We start from the raw sequence: 18,248 nt of genomic DNA on the forward strand, positions 1-18,248 counted from the left end.
TGTGGTGTGTGTGTGTGTGTGTGTGTGTGTGTGTGTGTGTGTGTAGGGGAAAGCGTTTTCAGGCCTGTGTCTGTCTGCGCCTTTGGGTGAGGTATGAGTCAAGGTGTATGGCATTTGCAGGCCTGTGTGTGACTGTGTCTCTGTGTGTCAGTGTTTGCTATGTATCTGTGCTAGCCTACGATGTGTATCCCTATGTGTGCTTGGGGGTGTTGGCAGGCCTTCAAGTTTGGGGTGTGTGCATGATACTATCTGGTGTGTGTCTGTGGGTGGTTGTGGTCCTGGGTGGTTTATATAAACTTAGATGAGGGTTGTGGATTTGTGTGTTGTGTCTGTCGGCAGAGCTGTACATGTGACATTGTGATTCTTGTCTTTGGGGACTTTTTGAACTAGTGTTTTCCAGGCAGCCCCCAACCCTTTCTCCATGCTGAGATCTTGGCCATCATCTATACTCCCAGCCAGCGGGGAGTATAGCTCTGTGCCCAGAGCCAGCTCTGTGCCTACCTTGGAGGGGAGGGGCCCTCCTGAGGGAACACAGAGACTGACAGCCACCAGGTCAGGGTCACATAGCAGGAGCCTCGGTTCCTTCTCCTACAGTGCACCACACCCCTCCCATCTCACCAAAGGTCCTGACACCGAGGCCACTGGGTCCTAAGCAGGTCTCTCCTGAAATGAATTTTAATTTCTGCTCTGGGCAGTTGGCTGTAACAGGTCCCCTGAGCCACCAGTGGTGGGCGGGGATGCTGGGCCACTGGGCTGCAGAAACACGGAAGGGAGTACGGATTTGAATTTCAAAGGCAGCTGTGGCCCAAGCACCTCTGTGTCGTGTGATCCTGTGCATAGCGCTGGCGCTGGCGTGTCTGCTAATGCACGCCTGCATGTGTGGCGAGTGTCTGGGTGACTGTGTTTTGTGACTGTGCCTCTGTGAGGCCCTTGCTGGGCTGTGAGCGCGGGTGTCAGTGAGCCGAATGTTCGGGGTCTGTCACTGTGTGAATGTCCACAAAAGAGTATGGGCGTGTTTGTGCACACTTGTGGACACGAGTTCACATCTGCATGCTGTATTTTTAGGACGAGTCTGTAGAAACGTGTCTTGTCTTTGTGTATTGTGTTCCAGGCCCTGCGTGTATTTGCAAGTGTGTCAGTGCATTTGGGTGCTCACTGACTGTGTCACTGAGTGAATGAGTGCAGGGGTGCGAGGGCGTGTCTGTGTGTCTTTGCATATATATGGACGGGCGTTTGCATCTGTGAATCTGTGTGGGAGTGTATTTGTAGGAACGAGTCTGCACAAGCGTGTCTGTGTCTTTGTGGGTCCGGGTTCCCAGCCCTGCGTGGGTCTGCAAGTGTGTCCATGCATTTGTTTGCTTGGATGTCTGTGTCATTGTGTGTCTCTGCAAGTGTTTGCGCCTGCAAGTGTCAGTGTGTCTGTGCGAGTGTGCACCTGTTGGGATGGGTGTGTGTGAGCATTCGGTAGGGGCATAGTGCACAGGAGCGCAGGGTGCAGGAAGACGAAGCAGGCTGGCGCCCCGCCCCCCCAGCCACCTCCTGCTGTGTGTTAGCACCTTCAGCACCTTTATGGCTGGTCATCTCTGGGGACCCACAGGGGGCTGAGTGAATGGCCTCTCCTCACAGGGACCCAGGGCTGCTGCCAACCCTGGGCACATCCCACCCCTCCTGGAGCAGCTGGGCTCCCCAACCCGCAGGCACTCCAAGGGCTCTCAGGCAATGGCCAGAGAGGATGGGCCTTAAACCAGAGAGGGGTGCTGTTTCACATTCTCCTTCTGCTGAGGGTGTGGGGGCGGTTCATCTGGCTTGGACAATGTGCCTGCGTGGCTGTGAGTCTTCATGGTCCTGTGGCTGCATTGGAGACTCAGCTGAAGTACAGGAAGGCCCAACAGGTCCAAGGTGATGCTGTCTCCTAACAAGCACATACACACACAAGCCCTAACGCAGACATACCTGGGCACGTGCCCAAGCACAGGGAACACACACAGGAGTGTGTAACAGGCCCTTGACACCGGGGTCAGAGGGCCCACTGATGCACACCTAGGAATGCGCACACACACACACACACACACACACACACACACTAATCCAGAGACACAGGCAATTTCACGTGTATCTCACTTGAACACCCACACCCCTCCCTAAGTTTTAGACCTTTTGAGGTGAAGTGGGCTGAGGCTCAGAAGTCTCAGTGAAAAGGGACATCCTGAGTTACTCGATGTCCCTTCTACGCTGGGCCCTGGGGACCTAGAGGAAGTTCACTCTGCATCCTATTTCCCAGACATTTTGGAGTAGCGGGTGGGAGGGGCAGCACCCCAAATCCAGTTGTTCCCAGTCATTCCCATAATGTGCCTCCCATAGCCATAGACAGGCAAGAGTCAGGAGCTGCCTCCTCATGGGGACCCCCAGGAGCCTGGCTGGGCACAGGATGGTGATGTCAGGATGCCCAGAGAACAATAAAAGAGGAACTAAGGATGGAATGATGATTTCAGCTCCTCTTTCGCTGTCATCTCGGGAGCATTTTGAGAAGGGGTAGGGGCTAACTTCTCCCAATAAGGCTCCGCAATGGGCTTGGCACCCAAAAACACTTATTGACTGCATGAAGGAAAGAAATAAATGAGTCAGAGAATGCAGAGGACCACCTAAGAGCTGAGGGAGCACCATACAGAAGCAGAAATAGTATATCCAGGCTCTGTGCATGACTCTGTGCCTGCGTGTACACACATGCATGTATGTACACATACTTGTGTGTGTGTGTGTGTGTGTGTGTGTGGTGATATTTGGGGAGGACATGTGAAGCTGGAGGTTAGGATGGAAATACGTCAATGAAAACCTTGTAAGCTAAACCAGAGGTAGATTTTATTCTGAAAGAAACAGATCTGTGAAGTTTTTGGAGAGGAAAGAATCACGGTCAGTTTGTTTAAGGAAAGACAACTGGGGCAATTGGAGGGTGGATTTGAGGAATCAGGATTAGAGAAGGGGACTGGTTAGAGGCCCATTCATCCATTCATTCATTCATTTATTCAACAAATACTGGGAACTTACTAAAAATGTCTGGTACTCTGAGTGAAACGGGTACAACCTGGGACCCCATGGAACTTCTAGAACCTGCCCACATAACTGCTGTGTTTATGTGGGGTTTACCTTCAAGTGGGAAGGGGAGGCACACACAGATGCATAAACATATGAAATGTTAGTGTTAATACGTACAAAGGACGATAAAGGGTAAGGGGACAGGAGCGAGAGTGGAGAACAGGAGGTTATTTTAGGTAAAGTGATCAGAGAAGATGTCTCTGAGAAAGTGACATCTGAGCTGAGACCTGAAGGGGGTAAGGGATATTTGGAGGAAGAGCTGTCCAAATAGGGGAAATCACAAGTGCAAAGGCCCTGGGGGGGAGTGTGCCATTTACTCAGATGGGGAAAGACTTGTGGGAAGTCGATGATTTCTATTTTGGACATGCTGCATTGAGGTGCCTTCAGGACATCCAGGGATAGTGACCAGAAAACAGGAGAGATCTGGGTAAAGATAGGGATTAGAGAGAATGGAACCCTGGGAACCGACACAGTAGGATGGAGAGTGGGGGATGGGGACCATGTGACTCAAATGGCATCCCCAGACGGGTCCTGGTACTAACTGCCCGCCTCCCCATCCTGCCTAGGCCCACAGCTTCTCCTTACTTGCCAGACTACCCTGCTGCCTGGGAGAGAGCCAGGGAAACAGGCTAGGTTGTTGACAGGAGCCCCTTTCCACGTGACCTCCTATGGTCCCCTGGGCTCCTTCTGCCCCTGTCTTGGTCATCAGAGTCAACCTGTCCACTTTTAATGCTTCCTTCCTCTAGCTTGAGGCTGAATCCTCAAGTCACTCTGCATTCCCCTCCACTGTTCTTAATATTGGGAAGCAGTGGAGTCTGGGCTGAGAGTCTGGAGGGTCACACAGATTTCCTAGGTGGCCTCTGAGCTTCAGTTTCTCCCCTAGTGTTAAAATATGGAGGGACAACATCTAAGCAGGACCTTTCAGCCCTAACATGACCAGACTCTCTGGGGCTCTTTCATTACAGTTCAATGGTTTCAGCATGTACTCAACAACTGGCTCTGGTAAGGAGTGGGGAGGGGTAGCCTTGATTTGTAGCATTTGCCAATTTCCAGGGTGTAAATCCTCCCATGATGGCCAATTTAAACTACCAAGGTGAAGTCAACTGGCTGGCAAAGTTCCTAAACATTTAACAATCAGCTGGTATGAGCTGGCTCCAGCACCTTTGCCAGACTCTTTCCAGAGAGACAGAAAGGCAAAAAGCCTGGGATGGGGCTTGGAGGTATAGATGAGGAAAGAGAAAAACTGGGCTTTTTAGCCTCCCCATCTTCCCTCTCAACGTCCAAGTCATTCCCCAAGGAGAGGCGCACAGCAGCTTATCTGCCCCCATTTCGACTCCAACTTTAACCATTTGACATCCTTCCTAGACTCTCTACCCACTGCACTTCCTTCTCTAAGGTGAGCTGGTACCCACAGCCTCTCCCACTTTCCCTGCATCCCCCCGAAAGGGTGCTTTTATTCAGAAACAGAGGCCAGACAGCCATAGGCCATGCCATCCTGACCCACACCCAGGCCACACCTGTGGTCACTGTAGACAAGCGACCTGGATATGTGGCCCAGCTCTGCCACCAACTCCCAGGAGTTTCCTTTCTCTACCTGTCCTCAATTTCCCCATCTGTAAGCTAGGCCTCTCCAAAGGAGAGCCTACCATTTTTTCTATCACTTCTTGTTTCAGCCCTGGGTATAGGTCAGAACCTCCTCTCTCAGACACATTTCCCCAGCCTCCTAAGACCCTCCCTGCTCCAGCAGCCCCCTACCACCTCTGGCTCCCCAGGCTCCCCGATAAGGGACCCAACTAATTACATTAGGATTTCATGCCAATTAGCAAACAATTACACGAGCAAATTGGTACCTAATTTGGAGCAATAATGATAGCTCCTTTGGCCGAGGCGAAATAGCTGCAGACAAAACTATTCACCAGGCCTAGACCTATCCGAGCCCCTGGAATATGGAAGCTGGCTTCTGCCCTGACCTGGGCCAAAGTCTGCAGTTTTCCTTTAAGGACCTTTAAGCAACTGTTTATGCTGGTGACATGGCGTGCCCAGGTCTTTGCTAAGTAAAGGGTATAGAGGAAAGAGAGGGAAGGTGGGCTGAGGGGGACATAGGGAAGCTAAGGCAGACAGGGATGGCTTCACTGAGGAGGTGGGGAAGATTTGGGAAGGCAGGGAGGAGGGAAGACATGGCAGGACAGTAATAAATATGAACAAAGGCATGGATGCTGGAGTGGGCCATGTGAGTTTACAACTAATGGAGAAACCAGTGGGGCCAGAGCACAGGATGGTGGGGGAATTGAGGCAGCAGAGGTAGGTAGGGCCAGACTGGGAATGCCGTTCTAGGGAATTGAAACATAGAGGCCTTAGGAGCACTGGGCGCTCGGGTGAAGAGGAGGACACTGTGCTGAAACTCACTGGGCCCCAGACCTTGGATCACAGGCAATCCTCCTTCCCACCTACGGCTGCCATGGGGTCCCATCTGGTGTCCCCTCTTAACATCTCTGGAACCCACTGCCCTGCTCAGGACCACAGAGACCATAGCAGTAGCTGCCAGTCCTGCCCCCATGCCCTGTCCATATTTTCCCCAACTGACCACCCGAAGGAACAAACCCACCCATATGCCTCCTTTGTTTAAACTTTCAATGCCTCCCCAGTGCTCTTGGGATAAAATTCAATTTTAGTATATGTGCCGCCAAAGTTCAAACCAACTCTGTACCTCAACACACACTGCTTTTCACCATCTGGCCACTGCAGACCTCCCCGCTTTTCCTCTCTTCTCGTCTCCGCATCCGCCCTGTGCCCTGGGAACAGACCCCATTTCCTGATCATGCCAGGCTCTATCTCACCTCCCAGCCTTTGACCCTGTGTTTCCTCTGCCTACATTGCTCTTCCAACACCCCTTCCTTGTTACCAAATGCATCCTTCCAGGCCCCCTCCTCCGCCTCCCAGGTTCCTCCAGGAAGCACCAATTCTTCTCTCTCCTGGGCTCCCCTTCTCACTGTAGGACTATTCACTTGGTATCGGAGCTGTTGTATCAGCATCTGCCTGTCCCACTGGCTGTTGAGCTGCTCACGGGCAGGGCCTGGAGCTGATTTACTCCGTGTCTCCCTCATCCAGCCTCAAAAGTGAATGAATAGAGAAGATAAAAGGATGGGATAAAAACATGTTCTCCTGAGAACGGTGAGGAAACTGAGGCAGGGACCAAGAGAAATATTCATGAATCTGGTGGATGCTTCACTTAGAAAAGAAAGCTGGGTCAGCTTTCAGCCCTCTGCCCATTGGAGCCAAGCCCTGCCTCTATCCCTCCAGGGTTTTTTCCTGAACACCTTCAAAAAGCTTGGACTACCTCACTTCAACCCACCTTTCCCAGGTGTTTTTGCCTCTGCTTTCAACACATGAGATTTTAAAAGGCCCTACTAAGCTAAGGATACCCCCAAAACCTAAGCTAAGGACACCCCCAAAAGTAAAGGCAGCTCTCATGAGGGTGATGGAATACCACACTGAACTGCAACATGAAGGCGTATGGGCAGACTCAAGGAGGAACCTCCTGACCATGAGGGCTCAGCCCCTAAAGTAATCCCTAAAGGAATGACCAATGGAGACGGGGAGGTGGGGTGGGCTTGGCCTATCTAGGGGAGACCAATCAGAGGCCAGGGATGGCACACAAAGACAGGGGAATGACATGGCTGACTTTCCTGGGAGTGTGGTTCTCACTTGGGGGGTGGCTGCCACTCCATCTTAAGGCCCATCACTCACGTTAATTACCAAGAAAAAGCCAATTTCTCCTCATTTCCAGACTCCAAATGACAATATCATTAAGCTGGTAATGTGCAAAGAAATTGTGCGTGTCTGTCTTGGAACTTGTCCTGAGCCAGAATGGGTGAGGGCACCCTTAGCCTGGGTGTGTCTCCAAGATGCTCCTTGTGGCAGAGGGCCAATCTCAGGAAGCGATGCTGTACCACCAAGGCAAAGGTGCTCTCCCTCTCTGTTCAGTGGGCACCACTGATGGTGATTAAACTAGACCAGACAATGGCATGGGTGACAAGCCACAACACACAAACTCTGGCAGATATAAACAGAGTCATCAGCTCCCCTCTCAGACGTGCATGAGGACACAAACCCCCTTATCTGAACTTGAACTCACACCTGTCCGCAGCCACGGCCCTTCCCAGTCTTGCCCAAACCCTTTGCTCTGAGTTCCCCGCCCACCTCTGGACCAAGAGGCATCTGGGCAAGGAGCGCGCCATCCTGCACATTCCTACCTGCCTCGGCAAAGCCAGCTCCCTAAGTGCAAGCAGACCTCAAACGATAGCCACTGCTCACAGCCCTTTACATTCTCTTCATTGTGTTTAATCCTCACTCAAACCCACTTAACATACAAGGAAAGTGAGGCCAAGAGAGGCACGTGATTTGCTCAGTGTTCAAGTCTCAGACCTCAGCTTGACCCTAGGTCTGCCCAAGGTCAAAGCCCAGGCTAAAGACAGAATCTGAGATTCAATCCATGTCATATTCTGGGGGGAAACATGTCCTTCTGATACAGAGAATTGAACCCAAACAGGCTCTGCCCTCAAGAGCTGAGGTTGGTGAGAGAGAGGCAGGATGTAAAAATATAATTATAGCTCAGTGTGATCTTTGCATGACACAAAAGAGGAGATACAAAAGGTTTATCCTCACCAGTAATCAAAGACATGCAAATTAAAACAACAATACAGTGTGGTTTTGCCTATTGAAATTAATAGTTTTTTTTTCTTTTTTTTTTTTTAAAAAAAAGACAGCACCAGTGTTGGTGAGAACTGAAATCTGGGGCACTCACAGATTCCACTGACGGAAGGGTAAATTAAAACAACTTTTCTGGAAAGCCATTGGGCCCTAGTGTCAAGAGATTTAAAAACAGACTGACCCCTTGGTCCTATTAATCTACTTTTAAGAATTCAATCTAAGAAATAACCAAAGATGTTGAAAAAGAGCGGTGCATAAGGATGTTTATTGCTATTACTTGTAACTGTGGAAAATCACAACCAATACAAATGTAAATAAATTATGACCTATCCATGTATAAGAATATTATGCAACCATTAGAAGTCATGATCTTGAAGAATTTTTAATAACCTGGGGAAACTCTCACTATATAAGTGAAACAAGAAGGAAACAAAACTATACATATAGGATAGTTCTTAATTTTATCAAGAAAATATTTTATCAATTCATTTAAAGAATGTCTGGAAGGAAATAAACAGAGTTATTCTGAGAAGATTATGGGTGATTTTTTTTGTTTCAATTAATCCTTTTCTGTTTCTTCTAAATCTTCCACAAATTTTTGGGGGAAAAGGCATTAGAAATAGATGGTGTGTGTGTGTGTGTGTGTGTGTGTGTGTGTGTGTGTTGCCGGGAAGGCATCCCAGGACATCATGAGAACACAGAAGCTCCTAACCCAGCATGGGGGCAGTCAGCGAAGGCTTCCTGGTAGAGGTGATGCCTGTGCTGAGACTCAGAACGAGTAAGCTTTATCCAAAGGAGGATGGGTTCTAAGCTAGGAAACAGCATGTGTAAAGACACAGAGGCAAGAGAGATCCCTTTCTGGAAACTCTTAGTAGCTTGTGTGGCTGGGTGAAGGGGCAACAGGTAAACCCAGGAGGTGAGCAGAGCAGACTGGAAGACCAGACTGAGGGGCTGGTGCTTTGCGCTGAGAACAAAGACGAGCATCAATGGTCCTAAGCAGGGGATGTAGTGAGATCCGCAGAATGGAAAGGGGATAGGAGCATGGGAGATGGGGTGAGGCAAGATGTGGCACCTAGAAACTGGAGGAGAGCCCTTAGGAGGCTGTTGCATTTTCTGGATGAAAAAAGGGGTTGCCTGGGGCTGGGCAGTGGTGGCAGAGCAAGAGAGGAGGAGACAGCTGGACCGCTGATGATAAGGAGATTTGACGGGACTTGGTGATTGATTGGAGAGGGGAGGGAGACTCCACCTCTGACAGTGATTATAGCATATGCATAATACATTCATGAACTCAGATTTAAATTACACAGTTTCAGGAGGGCCTTTCTCCCCCATTTCCCACAAAGAGAGAGATTTGAGGCTTACTTGATATTCGGCTGCAGACCCTGGAAGAAGCTGACCTTGGACCAGTCACCACACCTGTCATGCAGGGTGTCATGTGGGGTCTCTGGTCCCACTGCCTGCACAAGAACGCACAATATGGTGAGGCCAAAAAGGAACACCCATGGAGCCATAGATAGGGGAGTCATACCACTATAGTCTCGCTGGCGGCTGGGTTGGAGACACAGGAAGCAGGAACCACACGATCCGCAACCCGCCATCCGCTTCTCTGCCAACCAACCTCATTTGCTAGCTGCAATCCACTCTTGCTAGCTCAGCCACCATCTTCTTGCTAGCCCCCATTTGCTGCTAGTGTAGCCACGGCAGTTATATTAGTGGCCAATGGCTCACTGGTTACAGCTGACAGCCAACTAGCCACAGCTGCTGGCCATCCAATCACGGTTGATGGCCATTTACTACCTGAGTGAATACCTTTCCACGTGAGGGCGAGAACCTGGAGACTGCACTCCTGGCTCTGTCCCTACAACACCCAACTTCTGGCTCATCCTGGGCACCCCTGTGCCTCTGCTCCCAGGATGCAGCCCCAGAACGTGGGGGTGGGCAAGGTTACGGGAAAGCCCACCAGGAGGTGGGAGAGGGGACAGGGGTAGGGGAAGGCATAGAAAGGCCATAGCTGGGGCTTCCGTCAGGACATAGATACACATTGTCACACACATGGATCTGGATCCACAGAGAGCGAGCAGTCATGCACGAGGATTCTGAGTCAAATCACAGGCAGAGACGTACACAGAGACAGCCTGACGGAGGCTGCCAGACACAGGTCCTGTCACACACACAGTCACACACCCACAGTCGGATCGCCTCCAGCAGAGTTAGCCCCACACAGATCTCACACTCAGGCCATTGTGCTCAGCTCGATCCCCCAAGGTCCTCCGGGCTGCTCCACCCCCAGCCCCACATCCCCCTCCTGCCTCCTCAGGAGGACAGGACAGAGGGCTGGCAGAGGGGCCAGCCTAGGGGACTGGCACAGGGACCAGCAGCCAAACCGGGCAGCCGGAAGGCAGGTCTCTGAGAAGGGGTTGCCAAGGCAACAGGCTTCTGTAGAACCAACCAGGGGCTTAGATTCTCTACTCTTATTTTTAGAAGTTGGGCCTGGGCTGGTTGGGCCAGTTAGTGGGCCAGATTCCCCCAGGCAGTGTCTGAGGGCATAGGCACCAACCTCAACCTTCCCCAGGGATTCTGGTGGGCATTGCCCATGTCCTGGCTTCTTCCACAGACCCCAGCCTCCTTCCCCAGGGTCATGCCCTGGGCAGGATCTTCTACTCCCTTCTGACTTCACATAGACCCAGGGCCCTTATACCAGCCATATCCTCTACTCTCCAGGCACCAGGAATGCGGGTGGGGGTGGGCTGGAGAATGCAGTCTGCCTTCTCACTGCAGCCTGTTGATGTCCTGACTTAATTGATGGTGTGTTAGGGAAAGAAGGGCAGGTGGAGGGGTTGCCAGATTTGTGTGATGGGGTGTGAGAGGCTTGTGTCTGAATAAGTGTATAAGTGTGGGCATCTCAGGGGAGACTCATCCTCACAATTGTGTGTGTGTGTGTGTGTGTGTGTGTGTGTGCACGTGCATGTGAGAGAGAAAATTCCCTCTTCTACATGGGTAAAACAGAGTTGTCTCTCTTTCCCAGCCCCACTCACCACCCCCATCCTGGGTCTAACCCCCGCCCCTGCCTGGATCTCTTAAAAATGGGAGTGAGGGCAGAGATCTCAAGCTAGAAGGGTGGTGGAGGGCCTGGGCGTTGGTGTCCCCGCCTTGTCCAGACTCTCCCATATCTCTGAGGAGATAGCTCCTGAGGTGGGCAATAAAGTGGTGACACGGACAGGGAAGGACTGACAGATCCAGGTGGACAGAGACTGGCTGAGGGGGTTTCCGGAAAGCTCTGAGTGAGCTGACTTTATGGTGACTCCTCCAGCTGCTGGGGATTTCTCCGTTAATCTGGGACTGCTCTGTTTGCATCTCATTTGCCTATATTTGCATAACAAGGACCTGGCTTGCACCAGAGATCGAAATTCCTAGCCTGGGTAATTGTGCGGAAAAGACTGAGCAGGAATCCTGGGGACTGGGAATCAGAGTCAGGGAGCTGGATGTGTTGGCATTGCCAGTCCTCATTCAGTTCCGGGAGCCTCCACTTCTCCCTGATCCCTGGGACAGCAGGGCAGCAGGGGTGGGGGTGTCAGTGGGAACGGGGTGGAAAGGGGGAGAAGACGGAATCAAGTCATCCTTGAGAGCCCCCCCCCACCCCCCCCCGCATCCAGATGGAGCTGGGGACAGAACATTCATTCCCATGGGTGGGAATGGCCTAAATGTGGAAAGGGCAGAGTTTGGGGGGAGGGGCAGGTTAAACTCAGCAACCTCTGCCCCTGTCAGTCCCCTGATCCCCTCAGTATCCCCTAATCTGGTTAAAAGCTGACTGGTTAAAAGCCAGTGTCTGGGATCACATCCTTCATCGGCCACTTACTGGCTCTAATGCTCTCAGACCCAGGCCCCTGCCCTGGGCCCCCCACTTTAGATGACCCCACTTTGGCCCTGTTCCGGTGAAGAATTCGAAGGTCCACAGGCCCACAGGGTTGTGTCCACCTGGAGCTCCAGCCCCTTTCTAGATCATACCCAAACCCAGACTCCCAGAATCCCCTGCTCAAACAGCCCTAGACCAGCTGCCAAGGCCTGGGTGGCCTCTTTCCCTCGTCTTTTCTCCTTAAGCTCTAAGTGTGGCTATTTGCCAGCAGTGTGGACCAAGCATGGACTCGAGTGTTGGGGCGTCCATAGGCGTGCATCCAAGGCCCCTCACGCCAGTCCCCAGGAGTCCAGATATAAAAGGGGTGGGGAATGGTGGAAGGCTAGGAGCTCCTTGTTATATTCTTGCCCTAGGTTCTCAAACATTTACGGTGGCTCTGACAAGCTGTTTGCTCTTGGACAAGTTACTTAACCTCCCTGTGCTCCCAAGTAGGGTTAATAATAGTAGCTGTCTCATAGAGTTGTTACGAGGATGAACTGAGTTCATGTTCTGAGAACGGTGCCTGGCGCAGAGCAAGAGGGTGTAAATATTAGCTATTACCTCTTATCCTGGGATTTGGCTCTTTTCCCTCCAGCTGCACGAGAAGCACCTTTTCGTTCACTTTGAGAGACTGGGGAAGAGGTATGGCATGGGGACATGCCTTCCACTCCCTCTGCCTCCTCCTTCAGAGCTCAGACCCCCCTTTTCTCCCTCCCCAGCTACTGCACCCCCAGGATGCCAGGATGCCAGGAGGGCAGCCAGGTTGTTGGACTGAATGTAATGATTTGTTTAATGTCCTTATTGGTTAAATGAATGAACAAATGAATGAACGAAAAACAAAGGCTGAATGAATAAAAGTCAAACAGAAGGCTGACAGGCAGATGTTTTGGCTTTGGGGGCCCTCAGATCCATTTCCCTGAATCACATTACCCTTTTCTGCTTGCTTTCATTAGATGGTGAGAAGCAAGAGGCGGTGAGGGGCCTGGCCAGGGTCTGTGCAAGGTCAGGCCGGCTTCGGTTGAGTGGCTCATGCCTGGAGAGGGGCACCTGTGTCTGTGGGTGTGAGAGGAAGAGTGCCTGCCTGTGTCTGAGTCCTGTGGGAGAGCGAGTGTGTGTGGGGTGGTGTCTCTGTGTGAATCTCTGGGTCTCTGTGTCTGTGTCCCTGCTCAGAAGATCCCCCCTGCTCAATAATGAGAGGCCCTGGGACAGGCCGCATCTGGTCTGGGGTGGGAGGTGGGAAGATGTTGGTAAGCCTTCGTTACCTTTTTATTTACACCCCTAACCCTCTCTGGCAGAGCCTGGCCTCAATGTGCCAGCCTGTCAGCTGTCAGGTTAGCAGTGACAGAGAGTTCTCCTGGGGCCTGGCAGCCTTAGCCATCTGGCCAGGCTAGTGTTAGGGGAGATGGGGGGACCTGTCGAACGATCGCCCCTCTGAGCCCTCGGGCTTGGCACTAGGCTCATCTCAAGAGTGACGGGAGTGTGGGCATGTGGGAATACAGGTGTGTGTGTCACTGCACGTGTGCCATGGTGTGTGTGTGTGTGAGAGAGAGAGATTTTGTACATGTGGTGAGAGTGCACGAGTGGCTGGGTCTGGGTATGACTGAGGAGGCATTTATGTGTTTGCATGCATGACTATCTATGTTTGTGTGTCTGTATGACTGTGTCCTGGTAGTCTGAGGTGTCTGTGTATGACTGGGTATGACCCCAACTTTGGGCTAAGTGCATGGGTCTTGGGTCTGGGGGTTTTCCGTGGGCAGCCCTGAGGTGGACGCAGGAGTGGGGAGGGCTCAGGCCCAGTGGGGAACTGGAGCTGTGGCCTTGAGAGGAAGGTGTCGGTTCTCAGTGAATTCCTGGCTCCCTTTTCTACTGGAAGAAATAACCTCCAGGTCCATTTCTTTAAAAATTATTCTCATCTCTTCCGGAGTGAGGCCCCCTGGTGCTGAGTCCCACTAGAGGGCCTAGAAGTTCCTGTGATGGAAACCAAGGCAGCCCAAGGAGTCGTAGAGGACCCCTGACTGTCCTCGAGCCCCTTCTCCTGGAGGTAGACCCTGGTTTCAGGTATCCACTGGGCTCCCAGGCTCCCTCAGAAGCATCCTGTAGACAACCTGTAGGCCTTACCTGCCCCAGCACAGAGACAGGACACACGTTAAAGCCACTCTGAGGTACAGTCACACAATTACCCAGATAAGGGCACTGTCACAACATCAGACATGAACCAGAAACCCACATGTATAGTCACAGATCTGCTGGACACCAGCACATGTACATATGCATATATCACGACACACAAACATTCATACAGGCACACAAATGTATAGGCGCATGCCTCTTTACACACAGAAATGTGCCCATACATTGGCAAAACACACTCTTGCAAGGACACACACATGCTTAGAGTGACATGCCTGCAGACATGCTTGCATAGGTGTTCACACACATACTGTTCCTTCCCACCCTCCCTCCAGTTCTCAGTCCAACACCCTGCTACGGCTTTCACCCATTGGGGACAGCCCTTTGCAAGGTGGGCATCAAAGGAGGCCAGGTGCCATATGCACAGGGGACCCTACGAGTAGATAGCTGTGTGTGCTACATGTCCAAATTTGTATATGTGAGTGTCACTGTGTGTCTGGTAGTCTGTGTGGCTCTAGCTCTGTGTAAAACAGGGAAGGGTCTCTTTGTGACACTGTATTTTTCTGTATATGTCAATGGGTTTTTCTGGCAGGACCTCCGTGTAGCTGTATGTACCCATTTGTGTGAGTGTGAGTGTACGGAATGTATTTATCTGTATGACTCCATCTTGTGGACTATCTCTCTGAGCATGTCTGTATATGTATGTCTGTGCGCACGTTTGAATAAATGTGCATTTCTCATGCGGTTATGGCTCTGTGGTCTGGAATCCACAGGCTGGCTGGGTTGGCTATCCTTCTGACAAAGGCTATGGCCTGGGGTGGCGCCAGGTGGGACCTGACCAAATCCCTCAGCCATTGACAGTTGTATTTACAGAGCTCCAAGTAGGACGTAATTGCTTCTATTAATCTTTCTCCGGTTGTTAATTGCTCACTTATCGGGTTGTGTATTATGCCGACTGTTGCTCTTAATTCGACTCCATAGCTGCAGGTGTTCCCCGCCTTATTAACTGTTAATCGGCGCGGCTAGGGATGGAGACTTAATTGGCCCTGAGAGTGGGACACAAGCAGGCCAGCCGGGCACTGACAGGCTCTCAACCTGTCCTTGGAGCCCTTACCTGTGGAGCACAGGTGGCTACCAGAGAAGGCGTTGGCCCACTGCTATTCACCTGCAGACAGCAGTCCTGCAGACAGCGGTAAGAGTGACTACTGCTGAGTATGGTCCCTTCTTCCAGGAAGCCAACCAACCAATTAGAATCCAGCCCCTACATTCCCTATCCATCACCAACAACCATCCTCTCCCCAGAATACATAGGAGCCAACCTCATTTATTTTCCTGATCTGAGCCTAACTGAGAACTGAGAGACCAATACAGATGGAAGTGGTTCTCCTCCTCTAACACCTCCTCTCCTCCCCACTGACCCTGGCAGTCAAGGCTGTTAAGGTTACAGAGACACTAGGAGAAAGGAGGGCAAGACAAAGGAGCTTCTGCCAAGCAGGAAGGTGAAGTTAGACCACGAAGGACTTCCATCTTTTGAAAGGGCAGAGGAGCACCCCTAGGGTCCCCTAGTCCTCTCTGGTAAAGGCTCAGATATGCAGCTCTCCAAGCAAAGTTTCAGTCTCCTCCCAGACCCTGCTCCATTTCACACATCTCAGACCTGGAGGGGACTTTCTCAGTCACCACCTCCTTAGCTCTGGTCTTTCAGTCTCTCGACCTCAGCTGCCGCTGCTGCAGCCACCTCCAGCTCCAGCGCCTTTGAGAGAGGAATGCAAAGTTTCTGACACAGTTGGCCCCTGAGAGAGGCAAGGGTGTCAGGGTGTGCATGTGTGGGGGTGGTCGTGATGGGGGAAGGTTGGGAGGGTTGTCCATGCTTCACCAACCTGGTCTCCATCCTCCAAGAAAGACAAACAGGCAAATCTAAAGTCTTCATCCAGGACCTCAAATCCAGTCTGCCCTGACATTGGAAGTTCTTCCCATTGTTTAGTTGTCATGTCTTCAGCTGCAAAGAAAGTTGATTTGCTTTGGTTGGGTCCTGAGAGGAGCTGGGCGCTATGGAGAGAGGGAAGGAGCTACCATTAAATGTCTACCGTGTGCCAGAAGCAGCAATGAGTGCATGTAAGAGTGGCATATGGCTGAGCCTTCATATAACCTGATGAGTTAGGGATTACCAACCCTATTACGGAGAAGGAAACTGAGCCATAGAGAGGGGAACTAAACTTGTCCAAGGCCCGGCAACAGCCAATAAAGGGCAGACCTGGGATTCCAACCAGACCTGGCATTGCCTGGGGGGCCTGGGTGTCTTTGGTCAGGGACACCTAGATGGATTCATGCTAATTATTCGATAAGGTGACCAGGGTCTGGAACCGGTGGTCATTATTACAGGTTACCCACCCACCCCTAATCTGGGAACATTAATAAGAAAAGCACTCACGCATGCGCGGCCAACGTGCCCATCAGGTGGGATGAGAGAGAAGCAAACGGAACTGTCCAGGGATAGTTGCCCAAACAAGTTCCAACCCCGTCTCTATGTTAATGATATGCAAATGTATGTAAATTTGCACACCCAACCGCTCAAACCTTTGAAAGCAATGGGATGACACAGGAGAAGTTGCTATGGAAACCCAAAAGCGACCTCCTTCCCCCCGCCCCACCGAAAGAGCAACGCAAAGACACGTGCACAAAGGCCCAGGGTTCCTTGCTCCAGAGAGCCCCAGAGGATCACGGAGTCACGGAGGGTGTGAACCGGAAGGATCCCAGTGACAGAGTCCAGCGGGGAAGCTAAGGCCGGGAGAAAATCGCCGGGAGAGGGGTAGTCGTGGGGTGTCTACCACTAAAACCGAGGGGAGGGAGCTCGGTGGCCCTTCGAATCCTTGGCGACTCCTACTTCGGCCTAGCCCAGTGAGCCCCGCCCAGCGTTGCTTAGCAACATCCATCGAGCCTAGCAACCACCGGCCTCGCCCCCTAGCAACAGCTCGCCTAATCCGCTCTCCTGGCCTCTGCCAAAAGAACGGCAAGGGGCTTGTGGACGTGGGCCAAAGGTGGGTGGACATCTTGTTGACCAGCCTCCAATCTCTAAGCAGTCAGGCTACAGGTCCATCTATAGCCCTTTACTTACAGAGGAGAAAACTGGAAGTCCCAGCCCAGAGAACAGAGCTTGTTATTTCTGAGTGGCCCGGGAAGGCAGCAAATGCTCTGGTCTCCTGGGAGGAAGCCTTGGGCGTGGGGGAGGGTGTGCACAGCCATCCCCTGCTCCAAAAGCGTTAGGGAAATGACCCAAATTGCCAACTGGGAATAGAGCTGTAGGTTGCATAGTAATTTGTGTTATTTACATATATCACTGAGGCTTTGGCGCTCACAAGCCACTCGCGACTGGAAAAGTTCCGGAAGGAGCCCCGCCCCCGACCGGGTTCACCTGTCCAGTCCCCTCTCCCAGTTTCATCCCGCACCCCACCCCACCCCCGCCTCCAATCCCTTTGGCTAAAATCCCACGTCTCGTCCCGCCCCCAACTGGTCCTCCAGCCCTGCCAGCGCGACCTCCATCCCAAGGCCGAGGGCCCCCTCTGCTGTCTGCTGCGGGTAGGGCAGCAGCAGAGCTGACGGGGCAGAGAAGAGGAACTCCCCCAAACAACAAACGCCCCATCCTTCCCAATCCAGTACCGTCCAGGGCAAGGCGGGTACATAGGAAGATTTCAAAAAGGGATGGGCAACAGTACACTGTGGGGACAGAGCCAGGAGTGCAGTTTCCAGGCTCCCGCCCTCACGTGGAAAGGTATACACTCGGGTAGTAAATGGCCATCAACTGTGATTGGATGGCCAGCAGCTGTGGCTAGTTGGCTGTCAGCTGTAACCAGTGAGCCATTGGCCACTAATATAACTGCTGTGGCTACACTAGCAGCAAATGGGGGCTAGCAAGAAGATGGTGGCTGAGCTAGCAAGCGCGGATTGCAGTTAGCACGGCGGATTGCAGCTAGCAAGTGGGGTTGGTTGGCAGAGAGAAGTGGACGGCAGGTTGCGGATAGTGTGGCTCCTGCTTCCTGTGTCTCCAACCCAGCCACCAGTGAAACTGTAGTGGTATGACTCCCCTATCTATGGCACTGTGGGTGTTCGTTTTTGGCCTCACCATATCCTGCGTTCTTGTGCAGGGAGCGGGAGGAGAGACACCCAGCATGACACCCAGCATGACAAATGGCACAGCGAGCAGGGTACGGTGCAGGCCAGAATTTCCAAAGGGGTAATGGAGCAGTTGATACGTATGAAAGCTCAGTTTCGTGAGCAGGGTACAGTGTCAGCCAGAGCTCTCCGAAGGATGGTGGAGCAGCTTGTGTGTGTGAACACTGTCTCAGGAAGACCAGGAGCAGCAGCTGCCGGAGAGCTGGACACCCGTGGAGGGGTGAGAAGACATAGGCAGTTCCCCAACCAGCACAGG

Source organism: Rhinolophus ferrumequinum, chromosome 9, assembly GCF_004115265.2.
Source record: "Rhinolophus ferrumequinum isolate MPI-CBG mRhiFer1 chromosome 9, mRhiFer1_v1.p, whole genome shotgun sequence".
Taxonomy (NCBI): Eukaryota; Metazoa; Chordata; class Mammalia; order Chiroptera; family Rhinolophidae; genus Rhinolophus; species Rhinolophus ferrumequinum.